General features: G+C 40.2%; 1 long non-coding RNA gene across 1 annotated transcript in view; it reads left to right on the forward strand.

The window, feature by feature from the left end:
- LOC125140931 overlaps positions 1-9216 on the forward strand; it is a 29328-nt gene extending 20112 nt beyond the window's left edge. Inside the window, exon 3 of the long non-coding RNA XR_007140254.1 lies at positions 8855-9216. This is a non-coding gene — a long non-coding RNA (uncharacterized LOC125140931). The remainder of the gene's footprint in view (positions 1-8854) is intronic.
- Positions 9217-11742: the final 2526 nt, after the last annotated feature.

An 11742-nucleotide genomic window follows, 5' to 3' on the forward strand; every position in this document is an offset into this window, starting at 1 on the left:
TTTGATAACTTGAAAAGTGAGTGGGTTCAAACTAAATGTCATTTTTAAAGTTCATATAATTATCAGGAAAAGAAAGCTGAAATTCATAGCAAGTATTTATATTAATTTTTTATATCAAATCCAAATGTCTTCCATGAACAGCAAAGGCAACAGAATTGGCTTTGCTGTTCTAATTCTTCTGGCGAGGACTGTAGGTTAAAGCCACTAAGCACAGATGGTCAGAAAACAGGCAGCTTATAAATCACAAGACATGAGCTTGAAGTCCTGTCTGTTGGATGTGGTAAAAACAAACTTTATAGTCCATTTGTGTGATTGATGAATAAAACACATGAAATATGTTTAGCAGAGGAAAAACTGAACAAATGCCACACCGTCTGTGTATATATAAAGCTTTTATCGACTGCCTAACAGCTTAGTATACAAATCCTGCACTTTAAACAATAAATTCCACATACAATACAAAGATTTGTATTGGTATTTGTTATGGATGGCTTGTTATAAAAAACATTTACATGTCCTGTAGACAGTGTTGTTGTGCTAGTTACTAAAAAATATTAACTAGTTACAGTTACTAGTTATTTCATTCAAAAAGTAACTCAATTACGTTATTGATTACTTGCACCAAAAAGTAACGCGTTACTGTTAAAAGTAACTTTTTAATGACTTTTTTAAACAACGTTCTTTAATGTTCCCATTAATGCCCTTTTAATGCGTTATGGTCTATACAAACACACAACCAGACATCCCAAGTATCCCGGATGTTCCGAGGTTACAATCTCCCGGAATCTAGAGCAAGAGCGCGCATGCGCGACAGAGACAAGTATTCTAGTATGTGCTCCAAACCTTGTAGCACACGATAGAGAGGGAGGGGGCCAATCCTGATTGACCTGTTTCGGTAAGTCAACCAATCAATTGTTAGTGTGGGCGGGCTATAGCCCATGTGTTTTCGGAATTACAGGTTAGGCTGTAGGCTACACGTCACCCTAAATTAATTAATTAAAAAAAGTAACGGTTAACGCACCATATAGTAACTGTAACAGAGTTACGTTATTTAAAAAAGTAACGCGTTACTGTTAAAAGTAACTTTTTAATGACTTTTTTAAAGAACGTTCTTTAATGTTCCCATTAATGCCCTTTTAATGCGTTATGGTCTATACAAACACAAAACCAGACATCCCAAGTATCCCGGATGTTCCGAGGTTACAATCTCCCGGAATCTAGAGCAAGAGCGCGCATGCGCGACAGAGACAAGTATTCTAGTATGTGCTCCAAACCTTGTAGCACACGATAGAGAGGGAGGGGGCCAATCCTGATTGGCCTGTTTCGGTAAGTCAACCAATCAATTGTTAGTGTGGGCGGGCTATAGCCCATGTGTTTTCGGAATTACAGGTTAGGCTGTAGGCTACACGTCACCCTAAATTAATTAATTAAAAAAAACGGTTAACGCACCATATAGTAACTGTAACAGAGTTACGTTATTTTAAAAAGTAACGCGTTAGAGTATTAGTTACTGTCAAAAGTAACGGTGTTATAGTACACTGCATGTAGATCCCTTTCGAGGAAACTTGATGTTGTGTCATGGCTGATGTAATGAAGAGGAGTACATCATTAAGACCATATAATGGCATCTAATGCCCCCTTTCCACCAGAAAGAACCGGGTACTTATTATTTGCTCTGTATTTATTGTGAAAACTCTACTGTTTGCTTTTTCTGTTATTTGCTTTGCTGCCAGTCTGCGGACTGTTTTCTCTTTATTATTCTCTGTGTTTTAGACTCTACATTTATAGTCAGCTGTTGTTATTCCTTTTGTCTGTTCGCTTATTTAATGACTTTCATTTCATTGTTATTTTTGCTATATCTCCACCAGCTGATATTCGTTATACCAACTCCACCAACAGATATATTTCTTTAGTTGTATTTTTATTCTCTTCTCAGTAATGTTACATGCCCTGCTTGTGAATGGTTATTCCTTCATTTTGGATCTATGTTTAGTTTCTGATTTATGGTGGATGCAAGTCAGCTATTTTTTGTTTCTTAGCCACCTTAGTTGATTTTATCTCTAGGCCCATTTCTGTTTGTCTGATTTCTAGACTTTAGCTATTCATTAAATCATTAAATTCATTAAATCACCTACTGACTTTTTCTGCCATTGTTCCAATTTTGTTCCCCTTGTCCGAGCCTTGACACATCTTGTCTTTGTCGAGGGATGTGGCAACCGGGCATTGGGATGCCATGCTTGCCCATATGAAGTCCCTAAGCCTTATGCTTATATGGACCTCCGCCTATATCCATTGTCCAACAAAAAGTGGTACAGCTCCCACATACTTTGACACTCAGGGGTGAGCCTGGTCTCATTTGAAAGAAGAGACTCTAGTTTCAGAAACTAGTTTCAGATTGATTCTAGGCCTTACTGGCACAAAGTTACAGGGGTTTGAATGCAGATTTTCCTGTCCGCCTGGGTTGTTTTTCTGATAAACTGATTAATCTTATTTTTCTGGAACATGTTAGGGACAAACCAACAACAGAGAGTCATAGCCACATGTCTTGGCTTTCACCAAAAAAAATTCAAGTCAAAAGACCCAAAAATGGATTTTATATGAATATTTTTCTACGGCCCTGGTCGTCGAGTGCAGTGTTTTTGTGTACTTGTTTACTATATAACTTTGAAATAAAAGGCTGCAGGCTCAGTCTGACAAGCCATAAACAAGCCTAGACTCTCTCTCTATCACTCTGGTGTGAAAACAGGCCTGTAACTTGACACCCTGAGCTGTGAGAGGGACAAAAGGTCAGGGATTACGCAAGAATTCTTCTGCGCATCCAGTTCACGCAGACACAGGCAAAGAACATACGGCATGTCATATACCGTTGGAATCATCTGCTTATTGGCTAAACGGCTGTATAGGTCCCAGCCCATTTCATTGCTATTGGAAGGAGTAATTGTCAGTCAAAGGCGGGTTCCCAAAAAATGAGGTCATGCCACCATTGGCTTCCCAGCCGTCTATCTCTGCCATACAAGCACCGATTGGCTCAAATGAGGGCTTATTTAATTCGTTAGGACCTGGGCTATAAATTTGACATAGGCTTTGAATTTTTGAATATCCCAATTAGGAGTTAGAGCGGCAAAACGAGATGATGGCGCACTTCTGTTTCCAGTTTTCAGAACACTAACGGAATATTTGCGGCGCGACCAGAGCGTTTTGGATTAAAAGGCTTACTGATTTCAATTCCTTGGATTTTTGTGGATTATTTGTGTTGGAATATATTACCCCAGTGAAGAAAGAGATGCGTCTAAAGGTAAGGGAAAAACCGGTCTAGCGCCACCTAGGTCAGTTTTGTCCGAATTTTTTTTCTAATTGTATGAAGGCTGTGAATCATATTGTGCTTTGTGTGTGGGCTTAAAAAATTATTGAGAGTATAAACTTTACTAGGTAAATAGGTTTTTTCGTGTTTTTGGAGGATTTGATGCTTTAAAGTTGAATTGAAGCTTGTTTCTGGGTCATCCCCTAGTGGTCACTTCTACTTCCGTGCCGTGTACGGCACAGGGCCCGTAAGAGGTTAACTTAGGGAAATGTGTGCTTTCACCCTTTCAGAGAACCACCTTCTTGGGCATACCTGACCATTCGGGTTAGTGCACCAGATCTGTCCTTGGCAGAGACCAGATGTCTCTCACTAAGAGTGATTTACACTCCAGGCATGAACAGGAAAGAGGGTTCCAAGGCCAAGGGGAATGGCAGGGACTAAGGCCAAGGGGAATGGCATCTCTACCCGCAGATGATGAAGTGGCTGTGTTTGCCTATGAGAAGTCAACACACTGTGCCCAGAGGTTTTCTTTTTTCCATGCCATGGTCCTGATATAACCGAGGCAGACACACCTCTATGAGCTATATCAACCTCTAATTTGAGGTAAACATGGCAGCCATTGCTACGAGTCACATGCCTGTTCTCTGATGTCTTGATTTATGCATGGTGCCAGGCGGCTGAGGCTTTCCTGCAGACCATGTATTCCATCTTGGAACCACTCAATGGTCCTAGAGTGGCTGCTCTAAGGCTTTTTTGAGCCAATGGAGTCAGACTCTGAGGAATTCTGCAAACAGCTCTGCTTTTAGCCTTGGGCTAGCATCATCAAGTCTGCGATGCATTTCAGGGTGGAATACATTTTCAAGAAGCCCCATTATGGCCAGTCATCCTGTCTTTCTGCATGCTGTGTTCTTCCTTTTTCAGCTGCTTTGGCAGCCACAACAAACACAAGTCTCCATGGCCTATGAGGCATGTTATGTGGCTTTGCCTCTATTGATTAAGGCTCAGTCCACTGGGGGTATTACCTTGTCCAGCACACTGTTAAATCCAGGAACTCCAGCACACTGTTAAACTCCAGGATTTGTGCTGCAGCAGGTTGGTTCTCTCCACACACCCATAACAAGGTCTATAACCTGGACCAGGGTTAATGGTGCTCTGCTCCCTGATCATTTTTGCTTTTTCTTGACCTCCAGGACAGACATCTCCTGGCATGTGACAGAATTGGTTTTGCCATTCCCACAGCATCAGCCATGACATACTGTAGCATTCAGCTCCTTCAAAAAGTACCTACACTAGGTTACATATGTAACCCGGTTCCCTGAGTTGCCTGCCATACTCCAGATGGCCACTCGCGCTTCCTTCAGACAAGTAGAATCTGGAATAATGTGATATAGATGCCCTTGTGATGGTCTGGTACAGTATGCACACTTCGCTTCATCAACAGAGTCCTACAAATCTGCATTATTCCACACAGAGCTTCAAATACGACTTTTGCAAAGAAGCTTTCCCATAGTGTTTGGCAGTAATTTTTTCCTTCTCAGGGAATTGTAACCAGGTGCATTACTGGATCTTATAGACTGGAACCATTTAACTGAAGGGACTTTTTCCAGGATTCTTTGATCTATAGATTTCCTCAGTGTGATTCATGGCCCTGATTTTATTCAGTTCCTGAACAATCAGCTGTTACTGTCTAGTCAGCTCTTCTGTAGTGTTCACAATTCACTGAAGTTGAGTTTTTAAACAGGAGCATGCTAAACTGAATCACATGGATACTGATGATCAAATGCTTTTAATAATTCTGAGATAGAACTGCTTGACAGATGTTGTATTTCTGAAGGTTCTGTGAGGAAAAAAAAAAAGTCAATAATGCTCTTTCCAAAATATGATTGATATGGTATTTCCTATTTGACTGCATTTCTTTTTTAAGGGATGATGAGTAGGTGTGATCTAATGAAATGAAAATTAATGAAAAACATTTTTACTGTTTTTTGTGTATTGAGTATCCTATTGAACATAGGACTGCTATCTATACTACAACCCTCTAGAAAATGCATTATAAAATATAATAAGTAGTGTACCATTCATTTCAGAAGTCCTATTCATGTGCTAAACATTTTTTGTGGTGGTGATCTGTTTTAATGGCTTATTTATGTAGCCATATATAAGCTTCAAGCTAATCATCCATCAGGATGCATTTGATATCCTTCCTGATCATCCATCAGGATGCATTTGATATTTTAAATCCTTCCAGAACTTATTTATATCTCTGGTCCAATGTGGGCCATTTGTCCTCTTTAAAATATAGAACACATACTGCAACATACTTTTTTTGTTAGTTTGAATTCCACAAACATTCATGGATCTAAGGGATGAGTGTTGCATGTCAAGTCATATACTGGAGATCACTGGAGTTTTGGGTATTGTCTGTGATAATCAGGGCTCTCATGATTTGTTGGTTAATATTGCAATTTGAACACTTGATGTGAATGGCATGATGTTGCCAAGAAAGAGGTTGTGGATTTAACCTTTCCATTTACAAGAGACTATACACAAGTTCACCAAATACATTTTTATATTGACATTTTATATTAATATTTTTATATTGACATCTAGACATCAGAAAAATGTTTTTATCTGTAGATGTATAATTTATACTGTATTATTAATAATACTGTAATGTGAGTTCTGTTCTAAAGTCACATTAACAGAAAGATTCTCATTGACAATCCTCAAAAAGCTTTAACAGAAAGAAATTTCCACTGTAGTGCCACGACCTGTTCTGGCAGCCCTATCAGCTGGAAAGGGCAGGATGACTGACAGGAAATACACTTGACACTTATTTAAATTCAAATAAGGCCTAGTGAATACTACAAGACCTCAGAATCTCAGAATTGCTGTACTTCTCAAACTACATGACATTTAAGACTTGTGATCTGACTTGATGTAGCACTGTGCCTGCTACATGACTGAGTACAGATGAGATTCACATACTACATGGTCGTTCACCCTTGAGAGATCACAATCAAAGAGTGTCTGTTGCCACAATTCCACAGTGTACAAATAAACAGAAAAAAATCATCACATGACTTGCAAATGCAGCCTCGTAACATAAAGGCTTGTATTCTACTGTATTCACCAATGTCTTTATGAAATAATAAATAAACAAACAAAGTTGGTTTGCTGGCAAAGTTAAAGAAAGTCCAAATTTTTACAGGATTATCATTAATAATTAAAAAAGCTTTTTATAAGCTTTTCATTATTATAAGCTTATTAAGACTACTTAAAAGACAACTACTGTACATTGTACTAACCTGATGCAAACTGTAGCTAGTTTTCAAGAACCTAAATATAGAGAAAGGAAAGGTATGCCTTTCAGTGGATGCCTTTTCGAAAGGATGCCTTTTCGGTGCCAGACATCAGCAAGAATCTGATCACTGACACTCTGATGCTATGGGAATGCTTCTATGAGGAGGTGGTGTCTGAAGCTCTGTGTGCAAACACTGCAATTTAATGGCTCGGGAACGACATATGACGAAGTGATTATGCACCAGGGAGTCCATATAAGGGCATCTATGTCACATAAATACAGCTTCTTTGTCTTCAGGATGTACTCTGTGTATGTTGGTGTCTTTTGTCTGTCTTGTTGTCTAAGACTAGGGTCTTTTCTTCTTTATCATGGAACGAGCAATCGGCTCTCGAGGGAGTCCATCGTGTGCATTTTGAGCAATTGCTTTTCGCAATCTTCGCTCTCATTGGCTGCATTCCAGGCTGGAATTCTGTGTCTGTTGAGGCAGCGTGTCAGCTTCGGTCATGGAGGTTGCAGGATAAGTTAGTGGAAAAGGAACGAGAGATGGGTGAGCCCTTTTTCTTGTCCTCTCTGTTGACTATATCTTTTGCCCATTTCTTTGTGACTTGAACGAAGAACTATTATGGTGTGTTGTTGTTAAGCTCAATCTGCGCTTGATTGGCAGTACTCCAATGAGCGATTGCTTTTCGCAACTCCACTTTTGCTGGCTGCATGTCTATGGGAGGGCCCTTATCTCTCATTGGACATAAATAGGGCTGTGTTTCTAGCATTAAAATACTTTCTCCTACACCACAAGGGCTGCCATATGTTAGTGGGCACAAACAGCACTGCAGTGGTTTCCTATATCAATCATCAGGGCGGTCTGAGGAGAGGCTGCTGGAGGCCTCCTTTGAGCCCATGGTGTCAGCTTTTGAGAGATGTCTGACCCTGAAGACAGCTCTACTCATAGCCTCTCAAAAGAGTGGGAGATTTGCAGGCCCTATCGATTGCCTCCACCTGCCGAGAATTTGCTTCTGGCATGTCCAAGGGTGGGATATGTCCCTAAGGTGCCCAGGATGGTAGGTTGTTTAGTCATCCTGCATTCCTGTCTTCTGCCCCATGAGTCAGCAGAACAGAAGAGGCTGCATTTGCCCAGTAAGGGCCTTGAGGACTTATGTCCACCACCCATGCTTGTGGTGTACCTCCCCCTCCCTGTCTGTTTTGGAAGCTGGAACAGGGGTAATCCGGTAATAGTAGTGGAGGCCAAAACTCTGGCCTATGAGGTGTGCAGTCTTGCCTCACCTCTCTGCATCAGTGCTCACTCCACTAGTGGTATCACCTTGTCCAGTGCCTTAGCCAGGGGTTTTCACCTTTAAAGATATTTGTGCAGTGGTAGGCTGGTCTTTCGCACCTTTAACAGATTCTATAACCTCAACCTGGACCCAACTCCAGGGTCCCAAGTCCTGCAGGGCTATTGATATTTTGTTCCCAGGCCACTCGTGCTCTCTCACAGCATCAGGCACAGTCATCGACCGCTGAGTGGCGGCGTGGGTATTGGCATTCCCATAGCTTCTGCCCTGATGCAGTGTCAAGTTCCCTCTAAAGGGAACTACACCAGGTTACGCATGTAACCTGGTTCCCCAATTGTGAAGGAGACGCTGCATCGCTGGCCATGCCTTGGATATACACTCATGCTTCTTTCAGACAAATAGAAGCTGGATTATTGTGACATAGGCACCCTTAAATGGACTCGCTGGTGCGTAATCACTTAATTTTGTGTCCTCCCGAGCCATTAAATCGGTGTTTGTGCTTCAGACACTACTTCCTCAAAGAAGCGTTCCCATAGCGTCAGCCCTGATGCAGCATCTCTTTCCCTTCTCAGGGAACTGGATTACATACTTAACCTGGTGTAATTTCATTGCTGACACATTGTCATCAGGACTGTTGTCTATTAGTCCTTGCAGAGGTTCTGAAACAGCAGCCTTTTCAGGCTCAAGACATAAAAATATTTGGCACATTAGAAGATACAATATGTAAATGTAAAATACTGTGAATTTGATTCTAACTACATGCTTCTAATGTGAGAGATGGTAAAATGTACAGGTATTTCCAAAATACTTCCATGTTTGCAAATGAATATGCAATTTTTTGACCAAAAATTTAGAATGGTTAAGGTTCATTTTAAAGTGTGGTTAGTGTTTGTTTAGTGATTAATTACAATTTTATTATTTTGTATTAAAAGTATATCGTGTCAATGGTTTTGCCCCCAGGTGGTCCAGTGGCAGGATCCTGCACACTCATTGCCGCGGCCCAGACAGTGAGCAAAGAGTTAACTCTCAGTGCCGGTCCCAATCCCAGATAAAAATGGGAGGGTTGTGGCATCTGGTGTAAAACCTGTGACAAATTATAGATGTGGACCACTTGATCCACTGTGGTGACCTCAAACAGGGAGCAGCCGAAAGAAAAAAATCTGGAAATGTGCAGCTACTAACTTAATGTTTCAATAAATTGAACAATACATTATTTGTATTCATACATATTTTTGTACAGTGATTTTTTTTTATTTTTTTTTTTTGACAATTTGTAGCAATACTGACATTTTTATTCTGTCATCTAAGTTGTATATTAAAAATCTGGCATATTTTGTCACCAAGATAATGGTGACCATAATATCAATAAAGCTTAAGAATATAAATAAAGGTGTAACTTTACAATGAATTTTATGATACAAGTAAACCTTGTTTTTAAAGGTGGTGCAAGACTGTATCTGATTTAGACCAGCATGTTTATTATCTGCTCTTGCTCATATTTGCCTTTTGATTGCTTTTTGTGTCTGTCCATTTTCCTAATCTCTGCAGGGATGGGTGTTCCTTGGATGAATAAACCCCACTTTGTGTAGTCATTATGGCCAAGCTGTAGACAGAATAATGACCGAAATCAGCCACGTTGGAAGGATCCTGCTGCTCTATTGCTCTAACTAAGGCCTGATTTTAACACACTAGAACCATAGCAGGCCCCAAATGACTTGGCAGCCACAGACAGAAATAAACTTTAAGGTCACAGATCTTTTGTTTCTATGTGCCATAGCAAATGCAATTGTCTAGTTAACTGCTTATTTATCTCTCTTTTTTAGAATGTAATGCTAGCTGTAAATAACAAAAAAGAAAGAGTATGGCAAGTCAAACATTCAGACTCTGATAATTAAAGCTTCTGTTTTGGCAGTTTATTGCAGGTTTGTGGTTAACATGCTTCCAGTTAGCCTGACATGAGCCTATATAACCACTGTGATTCTTAGAAGCTTAATTAATTATTCTCCTGACGTCTTCTCTTGATGGCACCACACAGGTTCACAATTTACTCCACAGTGGTGGAAAAGAGAGTAGCTGATGAGAGAGATTCACCTTTAATTAAATAATTATTCACTTCACACTGCAGAGATGTTGAAACTGACTAGATCCACTTTTCAATTTGTTCTTTTTAACACTTATTAGTAGGCAATGTTTTTGCATTGGCTTTGCCAAAAAAAAAAAAAAAAGTGAAGTAAATACTGCATAATTGAGAAACTGAGTTAAACACACTGAAATAAAATTTTGAGCATTTTATGATGCAATATATTTGCCAATGCTTATATTCATTCACATATACTTCTTTAGTAACCACTTTATAAGGGTTACAGTGAATCTGGAGCCAATTATAGTAACACTGGTGCAAGGGAGAAGAATTCACTGGGCACCACTCACACACCCATTCATACCTACTTTAGCTGCAGTTAGGTGTAGCTCAGCCTCCTAACTGCATGTTCATAGGCAGTGGGAAGAAACCTGTTAACACAGAGAAAGCCCACATAAAGATGTGGACAACATACAAAACTACACATAGAGATTTACCATGGAGCTGGGAGGCAGAAGTGCTAACCACCATGGTCCACACAGTACCTTCATAGAGCTTTTAGTATAGATTAGAATGTATATGGTTATACAGTATCTCACAGAAGTGAGTACACCCCTCACATAAATATTTTATTATATATCTTTTCATGTAACAACACTGAAGAAATGACACTGTTACAATGTAAAGTGGTGAGTGTACAACTTGTATAACAGTGTAAATTGGCTTTCCCCTAAAAATTAGCCATTTTCTCTCCCTGGTGTCATGTGTCTGGTTAGTGTTACAAGGTCTCAGGTGTGAATGGGAAGCAGGTGGGTTAAAATTTGGTGTTATTGCTCTCACTCTCTCATAATGGTCACTGGTACTTCAACATGGCACCTCACGGGAAAGAACTCTGAGGATCTTAAAAAAAGGAATTGTAGCTCTACATAAAGATGGTGTAGGCTATAACAAGATTGCCAAGACCCTGATACTGAGCTGCAGCATGTTGGCCAAGACTATACAGTGGTTTAACAGGACAGGTTCCACTCAGAACAGGCCTCGCCATTGTTGACCAAAGAAGATGAGTGCACGTGCTCATCGTCATATCTAGAGGTCGTGTTTGGGAAATAGATGTATGAATGCTGCCAGCATTGTTGCAGATGTTCGTAGGGGTGGGAGGTCAGCCTGTCAGCGCACAGACCATACAGTACGTCCCAGAAGGAAGCATCTTCAAAATATGATGCACAAGAAAGCCTGCAAATAGTTTGCTGAAGATTACTGATTACTGGAACCATGTCTTTGGTCTGCTTGAAGCTTGCAAATAGTTTGCTGAAGACAAGCAGACCAAGGACATGGATTACTGGAACCATGTCCTGTGATCTGATGAGACCATGATATACTTATTTGGTTCTGATGGTGTCAAGCGTGTGGGGTGGCAACCAGGCGAGTTGTGCAAAGACAAGTGTGTCTTGCCTACAGTCAAGCATGGTGGTGGGAGTGTCATGGTCTGAGGCTGTATGAGTGCTGCCGGCACTGGGAAGCTACAGTTCATTGATGGAACAATGAATGCCAACATGTTCTGTGATGTACTGAAGCACATTATGATTGACTGGGCCAAAATCTGCAAGATTTAAAGAAAAACATCATCTCTAAAAGCTTGTAGTTAGAAGAACAGATTATAATATAGGTTGTGATGTACCTTTTTATACTGTAAAGGCTACTCACACAGCTGTAGAAAGAAAGGTAATACATTCAGTAAGCAATCATGGCTGTGTTCCAAACCAAATAC

Source organism: Tachysurus fulvidraco, chromosome 3 (genome assembly GCF_022655615.1).
Source record: "Tachysurus fulvidraco isolate hzauxx_2018 chromosome 3, HZAU_PFXX_2.0, whole genome shotgun sequence".
In the NCBI taxonomy this organism is placed as follows: Eukaryota; Metazoa; Chordata; class Actinopteri; order Siluriformes; family Bagridae; genus Tachysurus; species Tachysurus fulvidraco.